This window comes from Anser anser, assembly GCF_964211835.1.
Source record: "Anser anser genome assembly, chromosome: 5".
Lineage (NCBI taxonomy): Eukaryota > Metazoa > Chordata > Aves > Anseriformes > Anatidae > Anser > Anser anser.
Genome location: NC_139725.1, coordinates 39,688,499 through 39,699,075, shown reverse-complemented (window position 1 = coordinate 39,699,075; position 10,577 = coordinate 39,688,499).

Genomic DNA, 10,577 nt, shown 5'->3' with positions numbered 1-10,577 from the left:
CCACTTTTCTTCACCTCTCCCCCAAAATTCCCATGAGGGGGACACCAGAAAATTCTCAGAACGCCTGCCAGGGCATATTCTGAGGCAGCACTTCCATCAAGTGTAGCTTATCCTTTGTGTTTTCAGGGACAAAGAGAAAAAGCAATGCAGAGGAGATCTTTATCTGGAGCTGTTTCTCCAAAACAGACTATCACACCATTTCTTCCCTGGTTTAAATCAGCATGTGTCAAGAAGGCTGCCAACAAAAGCATTGTTTCAGACTTCCAGCATTTCAACAAACACAGCTTTCACACTACAAAATGTGGCTTTGAGATCTAAGTGCCTTGTTTTCAGGTATGTCAAATTGAAGAGAAATTGAACTTGTGCACCCAGAGTGTGGGCACTTAAAATATTCATCAGTGCCATAAGCTCTAGCCTCCACCCTCTCTTAGCATTTAACCTGCCATCCTGGGTTATTAAATACTGAGCTTTGTTATGCATTGCCCTAGACAGTAGCTAGGGCTTGTTGTGTATTTAAGATTTTAATGGGATTTTTCCTGGCTAATCTTATATGTTGGAACTGTAAAGTGTAAAACAGTCATTGCTCTTTACATAAGGGAAGTGTCCTTAGACCAATATATTTACCTATTCATTTACAATTCTGGCTCTGACCAGGTTTCTCACGTGTCTCTACCCTAACCCTTTATTTTCCAGGGTGTGAACCAGCACAGATATATTTTCAGTGCCTCTAATTTTTAAACTTCTAAGCAAGAAGCCAACTCTGCAAATCTGTTTTTATTTAACACACAACCACTCCCCTCCCACTAAAAAAAATAAAAAAATAAAATAAAATACAACCACCAACAAAAAATAAACAAACAGACAAAAAAAAACCACCTGTTGTAGTTAAGAAGTTAAAAAGACTCATTACAAGCCCATGGAATTTTCCCCTTGGTTCTCTCATAGAAAAGTAGACTGTCAAAGCAGATTGATATTACCAAGGTGGGTCATCTCCCAGGACCACTAGGTTTAATGGGTTGCACAAAAAAGACATAATCATTACTTCCAGTAGACTTTAGGGCAAGCTGAGCAAAGGTTTCACTTTTTGCTTTGAGAACAACATGGGAAGTTTTGTGAATATCTGCAAAGGAATTGTTCAGTGGATAAAGTTTAATTGAGTAGCAGATTTTATAGGTCAGACACAATGAAATCTGTTTCTACTACCTGACAATCTAGGGTATTTTAACATCGTTGTTCTGAAAGTGTACAGAATTTGCATTATGAACTCCTGTTAATATTTATAAGTTCAGATAATATCTGTGGTAGTGATCACAGAAAGAAAACACCTTGAATTTCCTCAGCTACTGTATAATCAGTGCAAATGCAATGAATTTATGTGAGCCATGACAAGCTGCTTCAAATCAGGATTCTAGCTTGACGTATGTACATAAATAGCATAGTCATTATCTATTGGATTAAGTGTTTTACAAATTGTAAGACAAAACACAAAATCATTTAAGCCTTTTGCCAACATGGTCAAAATACATCTGGTTACGTGCAACCAAAATGACTCCCAACACAGTGAGTGGCTTTTCTCCCTATTTTCACCTACAGGCACTATTTTGTCTTGATCTGACCTACCTTCACTTGGTGCAGGATAAAACTGGACTGAGGTCCTGGGAGCTGAAAAGTTCTGTGAAAAACAAGGCTGTCAAACCTATTTTAGCCAAATTTTGAGATCAGTCTTTGTCAAACTGCCTAAGTAGCACTCAGCTGGGCAACGCTTCATTTACTGATGTGTATATGCTTCCTCCCTTCAACTCTTCCCTTAGAAAAATAAGACTGTGTTTTGGAGACAATTCTCTGTCATCGGGAATCTCTGAGTCAAGAGAGGACAGTGGTCTAAATGATTTGCCCTAAATCAAATATAAACTGGTAATTTACATGAAAAACATACAGGATAAAAAGTGCATGAGAGTGTAGTCTGATTAAAGACGTCATCTGCTTCAACAAAAATGATCACAATGATCTCTGATTGCTTTAAATCTTTGAGTCTTGAAATGTATTAGAAGTCGTTTTGAATATCATTGGAAGAGCATGCAACTCACATGCTTCAGGTTTACTTCTGCGCAGTTCCACTGAGCTATGCTGAGCTACTTTGAAAGTACACCAGCACGGAAGACTTGAGTTTCCTGGAGTCTTGAATTCAATCCAAAAACTGTAAGAAAAGAAAGTGCTCCCCACCTGTTTGCATGAATGATTCAGAGAGAACAAATGAGCATACAAGGGAGTTCCAAAACTGCAGGATCCACACCATAAAAGCAAACTTACTTTTCCTGTTTCTCTTCGTGTTGGACAGAAAAAAGAATATGAAGATGGACAGCTTTCTGGATTGTGATTGTTTCAGAAAGCTTAAGAGCTCATTGTCTACTATGAAACATACAGCAATATTTTCTTTTTTTTTTTTTTTTATTCTGGGGATTGTAGGAGACTAACTTATTTTTTCTCACTCATAAAGACAGAAAATATGACTCCTCATTTTCTCTATCAAAAATGTTATTGCGTTGATAAAGCTAATAACGGAAGACAACCCTTTGTGTCAATATTAATCTGTGATAAAATTTATAAAAGAATCTAATTCACTTTCAGTTTCCAAAAAAAGTCAGCCTTTTACTGAAGTCATTTCCGTGAATTCCTAATAAATTCCACTGTAGACAAGCTTTCTTCAGAACTCTTTGACACCCACTGCATAGAAACTATAAGGTATTGTCAGTTAAGATCTGAATTTGATTCATTATTGCATGTCTTATTCACTCTAATACAGCATTTTAAATTTGCACTATCCAGAAAGATTTCCAGAAGCATAGTAGCAACATTACTATTTTATTAAGATGGGGAATGATAATAGCGTTGAGCTTAGTTTGAGTCAACAATCAAAAAATTGCTTCCACAGAATTACTTTAAATTAGTCAGCAACAGAGCTCGGTGTTTTCACCATTAAGCAGCATCTACTGTTCTTTCAGTCATAAAATTGAAACATACAAAAATACTATATTGCAGTGAAGTTAAATACATTCTAGAACAAATTACAGTTGTTCTATCATATACCATACTGTAAGAAGAAGGAAAAAAAATACTGAGGGCACATGAACAACTGATAGAGGGATGTTTCCCTAAAGTTAGCTGTGGGGCAATATAAACATGAGATAAATGTGCTTTGTCATATCATACAAAAAGAATCATAGCTCTTCTGTTCTGTAGCTGTATAATGGCTCCACTCCACAAGCATGTATCAGAATGAACTACACACAGTCTTAAGATAACAATATAGGACAAAAGTATCAGGAAGATAAAATAGACAAAAAAAATTCCACATATTTCACTGTACCACAATGGCTACTGTATCAACAGACAGATGAGATATGGAAGAAAATCAAGTGTTTGAGAACCTGGAGTATAAAATGAAAAGGCAAATCTATCCTCTAGAAATTAAGTATTGTCTTATGAAAACTAGGTGAATTTGGCACTGTCCAGGGAATCTAGAAATATTGTTATTTTGATTTCTAGGGCAACTATAAAAAATTTGTAATTCACTCTTAATTTCCTAATCAGCAGCTCACCAGGCTCTTCAGCTCTGAAGTCTATGTGGGTTTTCTCAGTTCACTTTATTACCAGTAATACAGACTCTGCTTTCATTCAGTCAGAAATACTTTTAGCATCCAAAGGAGCTGCAGAGTTTGAAGATATACTCCGTCAAAACTAGACAATGGCTATAGTAATTACTACCAGCTTACACCATCATAATCCTATGAAGACTGCTTGACAGTCGAGCTGCCATTGATTAAGTTTGCCTGATTATGAGAATAGAAAAGAGCATAATCGTCTACTCATCCATAATTTTGGCAGGCATTTCAGGTCACAGGAAGCAATTTCACTCAGTGCTGTTCTGTTTTGCAAAAGATTAGTATGGAACACTACTTTCAGTTGCCTGCAGCAACAAATCAAAGCAGATAAGGATTTTCATAGTTTTCTGAACAATAAAACCAAAAAAAGACTATAAAAAAGGTCAGCAGACAATTCATCCACTGACGTATTTAATGTTCAATGCTGTACAAGTCTAGCTGCTCAAGTTTGACAGCATTTTTGTTTTATATCATACTTTGACATTCCAAAACGATAAGCATGCTGACAGCTTGCCTTAGCAAAATATGCACACCAATTAGTCACCTCCGTGATGCGTATTTTGCGAATATATCAAAAAACCACAGTCTATGATAAGTTACAACACAGAGCCCAGAGACATAAGGATTTCTCATGAGAAGTTTTCCTTAACTTACTCAGACTCACTGAGAAAGTATTGCCTATATGAATAATGGCTGCAGGCTATCTGAAGCCATAATGTGCCATCTTTGTGTGTACATGGTATTACACAACCTCCAATTACATGATCAGATCCCGCTGTTCTCTGCGGGGTTTCTATTTCACTTGGTGCACTGCATGCACCTGGTGTAGGGAGCGTGAACCCGGATTCAAGGATGGATGAGAGCATGTTGTGAGCGTGACTGTTGTCCACAGACCAATCTCTCATTGCCTGGAAATGTTGGCTGTTGAGGAACAAACGTGGCACGCAGATGTCGCCACACAGATTGACTCACTTTCTGATATACTGCAAAGATGTCATAGGGCTAGACACTCAGATATCTCTCACACCCCCAAGAAAAAATTAAAGTGAAGCCAACAAAATAAGCCAAACAAGCCTACAAATACGCTGCTAGCTCAATATTGTTACTGACTATCCAGTGACAAATAGCAACAAATGCAGTCTCGCTTTCTGAGATTTTCCTAACATCCTGCTGCCAAAATAACCTATTAGGGAGTAAAAGAAAGGAGGAATTGTTATGAGTGCAGGAGAGTAAGCATCTCACAGAAGGTATGAAATCTGAACAGTTCAAAGGAAGTGGGAAACCTTAGTATTTGGGGAAGCAGTTGTATAATTCTATGTATCAACATGGATTGTGCATATGTAAGTATATAGAATGGTAATGACATATGTATCTATATATCCACTTCCTACATAGTCTGTTCTTTCTAGCATTAGAAACATATTAGAGTGTCATTAAGCAGAATGATGTCCACCAAAGCATTCCAATGCGTAGACTTTTTTGAGGTTGTGTATCACTATTGTCCCCTTGAGGGTATAGTGCTACTCAGTTCAGCACTCGATTTCACCGACTTACTTTTGCACTAGTTATTCCATTTATTTCTCTTGAAATAGTTGTGCTATTTATTTCTCTATTTCTATTGAGTGTGCATACAGTAACAATTGCTTCTGAAGATTGATTTTTGACTTTTTGGACACAACGTTGCTTCATAACAGAGTCCAGCTTTCAGCAGGCTTTTGGCAGTGCTGCTACAAGCATATAGTCCTGCTTAGAAGTATCAGCTCAGATCCCAAGCATGATGCTGCAGTATCAGTGCCTCAGAGAAAGGCAAATTCTTTTAGCCACAACTTCATATCACTATTTTGTATTATAAATTTATCTTGGCTGATGTTAGCAGAAGGATGTCTGCAACATGCACCACTGCACAATGTAAATATGTCCTCAAATATGTGTGTGTACATGCATATTTCAATTTATCAATAGCAAACATCACTATGCACAGTTGTAGTGTCTGTGTTTACAAGTTATAAAGAGGATTAAGTGTTTATCCTCTTTATACACAGAGATATCCTGGATACATTCAGGTGACATAGCAACCTTACTCTGGCACCTGCGTTCATACCCTCCATGGTGCAGGATGCATGTTATTTTTTTTTTCTACAGAATCTTCTCTTACTCAGTGCTTTGCAGGATTTTTCTGGTAAAGAAGTAAGCTTAAGTACAAAAGGAAAATATTGCCCGTAAGATTTCCTGCTTTGTTTCTTTATTGCAGAATTTAAATTTGAAGCAACTGAGTGAGGGAAATGCTGAAAAGAGAAAGGAAAACATCATCAAGCTGTTTGTGTACCATGAACTTCATTTGTGACACTGGCTAAAAGATTTGTATCAAATTATAATCACAATTTTTAACTGTGCATTCTTCATTTTCTTGATGATCAGCTGAATGAGCTGAGTGATCAGGATGAAATGCTGAATGTGTAGAAGTACTGAGCACTCACTTCAACTGTGCACCCAAACTTAGTAGTACAATCGGCCGGAATTTAGATGTATTTCTTCATTTGCTGTAATTTTGGTAATAATAATTTGTGAAGCAATCAGTTGCTACAGTGATAGCACTACAGAATCCTATTTGAGGAAACAATTTATTCTGTTAGCAGAGAAAGGTGTGAACAGAAACCAGTAAACAAGATTTGTTCCTGTACTGCATAAGTATAAACAAAGTACAGCATTGCTGTTCCTTAACCAGGAAGTGACAACTATAGAGATTCAACTGTGTGAGGGTCTTCTGGAAAAGTCATTTGCCATTACATAATGCGCATTTTATCACAAAAATTAAGATTGGATCACAATTCACTTGCCCAACAGAGAACTGTACAAGCAATCTAAATTGTGGCATTTTCTGATTTTGAACAAGTGATTTTTGCAATCTCAGACCACAGCTACACAAGCTTCAAAAAACAATCTAAAGAGTGTCTTGGATCCTCTACCTTCCATGCTGTTGGACAGCTGGTAGGCAACACCAAAAATGCCTGCAAACAACCTACAAATAGCCTGTGAGAGATTTCCTGAGGTATCCAAATGGCTTGATACCATACTAACGTGCTAAATAACAGCCCTAACAGAATTCCTCAAGAATTTCCACAACTATTGTAAAAGACAATTGTTAAACTGCACTCTTGGCATCTGCATGGAAAACCTGCCATAAAAGACTGAATATGAACTCTCAACAGCATTGTGGATTCAAGGAACTAGCCAGGCCAATAAATGGGGCTTGGTTTTAGAACAGAAGCCCACAAAAGGAACTAAGTGCTTTGTCTCTGCAGAAAAGAAATAACGTATTTTTTTGGTCTTTGCCTTTTTTAAAAAAGCATTTCTGCATTTCATCACAACTATATTGAAAGCAAGAAACACAAGTGCTAAGCTGTTTGCCGTGGAGAAGAATAGAATGGAATTGGGATCATCAGGTCCAAAAGCCTGACCACTTCAGGGCTAACCAAAAGTTAAAGCATATCATTGAGGATGTCCAAATGCTTCTTGAACACTGACAAGCATGGGGCATCAAAGATCTCGCTAGGAAGCCTGTTCCAGTGTTTAGCCACCCTCTCAGTAAAGAAATTTTACCTAATATCCAGTCTGAAGGTCCCAAGCTCCTGAAAAACATCTCTTTCCCTTTTGGAAAGAAAGGAAGATATTGGAAGAAGAAGAAAAGAGGAAGGGAAGAAAGCAAAGCAGCATCAACTGCAGGTAGAGCTGACGTGAAGAGCCAGTTGCCAGAAGCAGTCAGTCACTAGAAGGGTTATTCTATATATAAAAATCCTGGGACAACCTGAAATTAGGCACTGGACTTACAGAGAAGGTGTGAAGGAAGGCTGGGGCTAAAACAATACTATTCAACCTCTGAATGTTTTATTGCAGGAAAAACACCTCTACCAGTTACCAACAAGGTTACTCTGTGAACTTGTGGTAATGTCACATTACTGTGCTAACACTAACGTTATTGTCCACTTGACAGTCAACATCAGTCATGGCATTTCAGATCTTTCACAAGAAAAGTTTTGTTACTATAAGAGCGTGGGTATATTTGAAATACGATACTTAAAAATGCTGTCTTTTTACTAGCCTTGAATAGGAGGAATTTCCTAATACAGAACTGTAAGATTTTCTGTGGCTGAATTTCTTCCCAAAGGAAATCTGGTAAATAAAATGAGAGATACTCAGTGTGTTTCACTTTCTTGTTATGCTGGTGTAAACTAGTGTCTTAAGTTGCAGCTAGACAGCTTTCAATGCCTGATTTCACTTGTTCCACTTTGCTTGGGTTCTTCTAAATGACACTGCAACCTTTGAAATGGACAGATAATAGAAATAGAAACAGAAATAGAAATTATTCATATTATGCATTATCTATTTTACACTAAAGCACAGAGGCTGTAGTGAATATCAGAGTATTATGTGCTTGGTCCTTTAGAATGTGCACACCCAAAGACAGCAACTGTACTGAAAAGTTTGCAATGTTATATAGGAGAACTACTCATGTTAATGAAATGGGGTTTCAAATCTCAGCTATTAACATCCAATTTTCAATCCACTGAGTTTTATCTAAGCATTTGGAAGCAAATGAATGGATCAGTGACACCATGTTTTACTAAGATCTAGCAAAGGACACAAAAGAATTTTATCCCTATTGTAGTCTTTAACTATAGCTTTACTTTAGATAGACCATATCATATCATACTATAAAATATCTACTGCAACTGTTTGAAATGCAGTTCATCATCATATAATTAAGAGAATAAGACCTGAAAAGTTAATGTACAACTTTGGAGTAGAAACTGATCAGTAGCCTTACATTCCCTTGGATATTTTCTGATTAAAGCTTGTGCTCGAATCTGTGCAGATTAAAAAATCAGGGACAGTTGGAATCGTTCTTCAGCTGAATGCAAAGCCCCATGTCCCAGCACTGATTCTGGAGCAAGAACTCAACCTCAGCGCTGGGCTAATGGCCAGACAGAAAAGAGTCCAGCAGACAGATCATTGTTGATGATCTCTTGCATTTTAGAGCTAGCACAGAGGAAGTACCACAGTTTCTATCAATCACGAATGATTTCGTCCTTCCCTCTAAAATGAAGCTATTCCAATTTTAGGTATTCCAGCCTTCATATGTTTTATCAAAGGCAAAGAAATTAAGTAAATAAAAACTCTTCTTCAGTCTGACCCCATATTTATAGAAAAATGCTGTCTCCTTTTCTTCAGCTCTTTGGACTAAGGCTCCTATAGTTTCCTCAAACTGATGAGATTTGCACTGGATAAGTGGACAAAAAGGTTCGCTGATATGTGGCTCAACAGCCAGGCTCAAAGTGTTGTGATCAGTGGCACAAAATCTACCAGATGACATGGCATTCTAGTTTTATAATAAAAGTGCATAGATTTAGATTAGATATTAGCAAGAAATCCCTTATGACCTGCATCTAACTATGAGTGAATCATTCCATCTGTTAGAATAAAAATGGAGACACTGATTTAAATCATTAGTGTACCACAAAGCTAGCCAAATTTGCTAGGAAATTTTATTTGCATTCAATAGAGAGGATGTATGAAAATAAGATACGATGGTCTCATTTTTTCTTTTGAAGAATCAGATTCAGAAATCCTAAGTAAGATGCATGAGTAACATCATTACTGTGGAATATTTGATCATACAGGATTAAAAAGAATGGATCTGAAAGTGCAAGCAACTCTTCTACTGAAATGTTCTTGTTCAACTGAATACTGCAGATGCAGAGTAGGGATATGATCCTGTGAAAAAGAAAGAGAAGCTGTCGTTGTCAGGATGTTTCATTTTTTCTGATAAAAAACAATAACATGCATCAATAAATTATCCTTAGCTATTAACACTTCTGCTTATGCAGTTGACTGTACACAGATTTGATCATAAACAATTATACAAATCTGGACATGTTGCCCCAAACCAATTAAAAAAATTCTCTTCTATGTTGCCTGTGTAGGTCTCTTGAGTGAATGGAGATGAAATAAAACTTAAAGAGGAAGAATTTCTATGAATAATTTGTAATACTACAAAATTAAATTATCATAAATATTTGGAAATTATTTTCACGTCTCATGTATTTTGATATATTTCATAATCATTTCTGAAAAGACTCAATACAAGGTAATGAGTTAACTTGGCAAAAGGATTAATCAATGAAGTAACCATTTAGGAGTGTAAGAATACTATGATCCATGACATATAAGAGATTTGAGACTTTCAACAAAAAAATGCAGACATATGGAACCACTTTTGATGGTGCCTTAAAGGTCAAAGGAGTTAAATTTAAGTGTAAACTTGTTTCAGCCTAATTTATGATGGCCATACAAAGGGAATCATCAGCAGTGACCAATCTGGGACCTTTGAGAGGTCACGGTACTTCCCTGACCGTGCAGGAAATGTTAACTTGTGTATTTGAAACCACAGCATAGCAACTGTTGATATGAATTGATTTTTCAGTGGTAAGCAATGTAATGATTCATAAGGCATATTTTCCTCTCACTAGCATGAAGTTGCATTACTTCATCAGAATCACTTAATAAACTTACGTGTGTTACCCAGCTGAGTTTACCTTACCTCTTTCATCATGACTTTACCTGCGCACCAGTTACCTCTGTTAACATTTTTCGTTTTCAGCTCTTCATCTTGGTACCTTGATAATAACCAAAATGGTCACATTTACCTTAATTTTGCACTGCGTATATTTCTTTACATACAACTATCTTGTAGTCACCTTCTTTTCCTCATTCAGATAATACTAATGTTAATTCTACGTTGATTTGTATGTCAGTAAAGTTGTCAGAGGTACGCACAACTGAAAGCAGACAACGCTTCTGATTTTATTTAGTTATTTTCAGAAAAATCATAGAAAATTGAGTTCACAGGAATCTAAA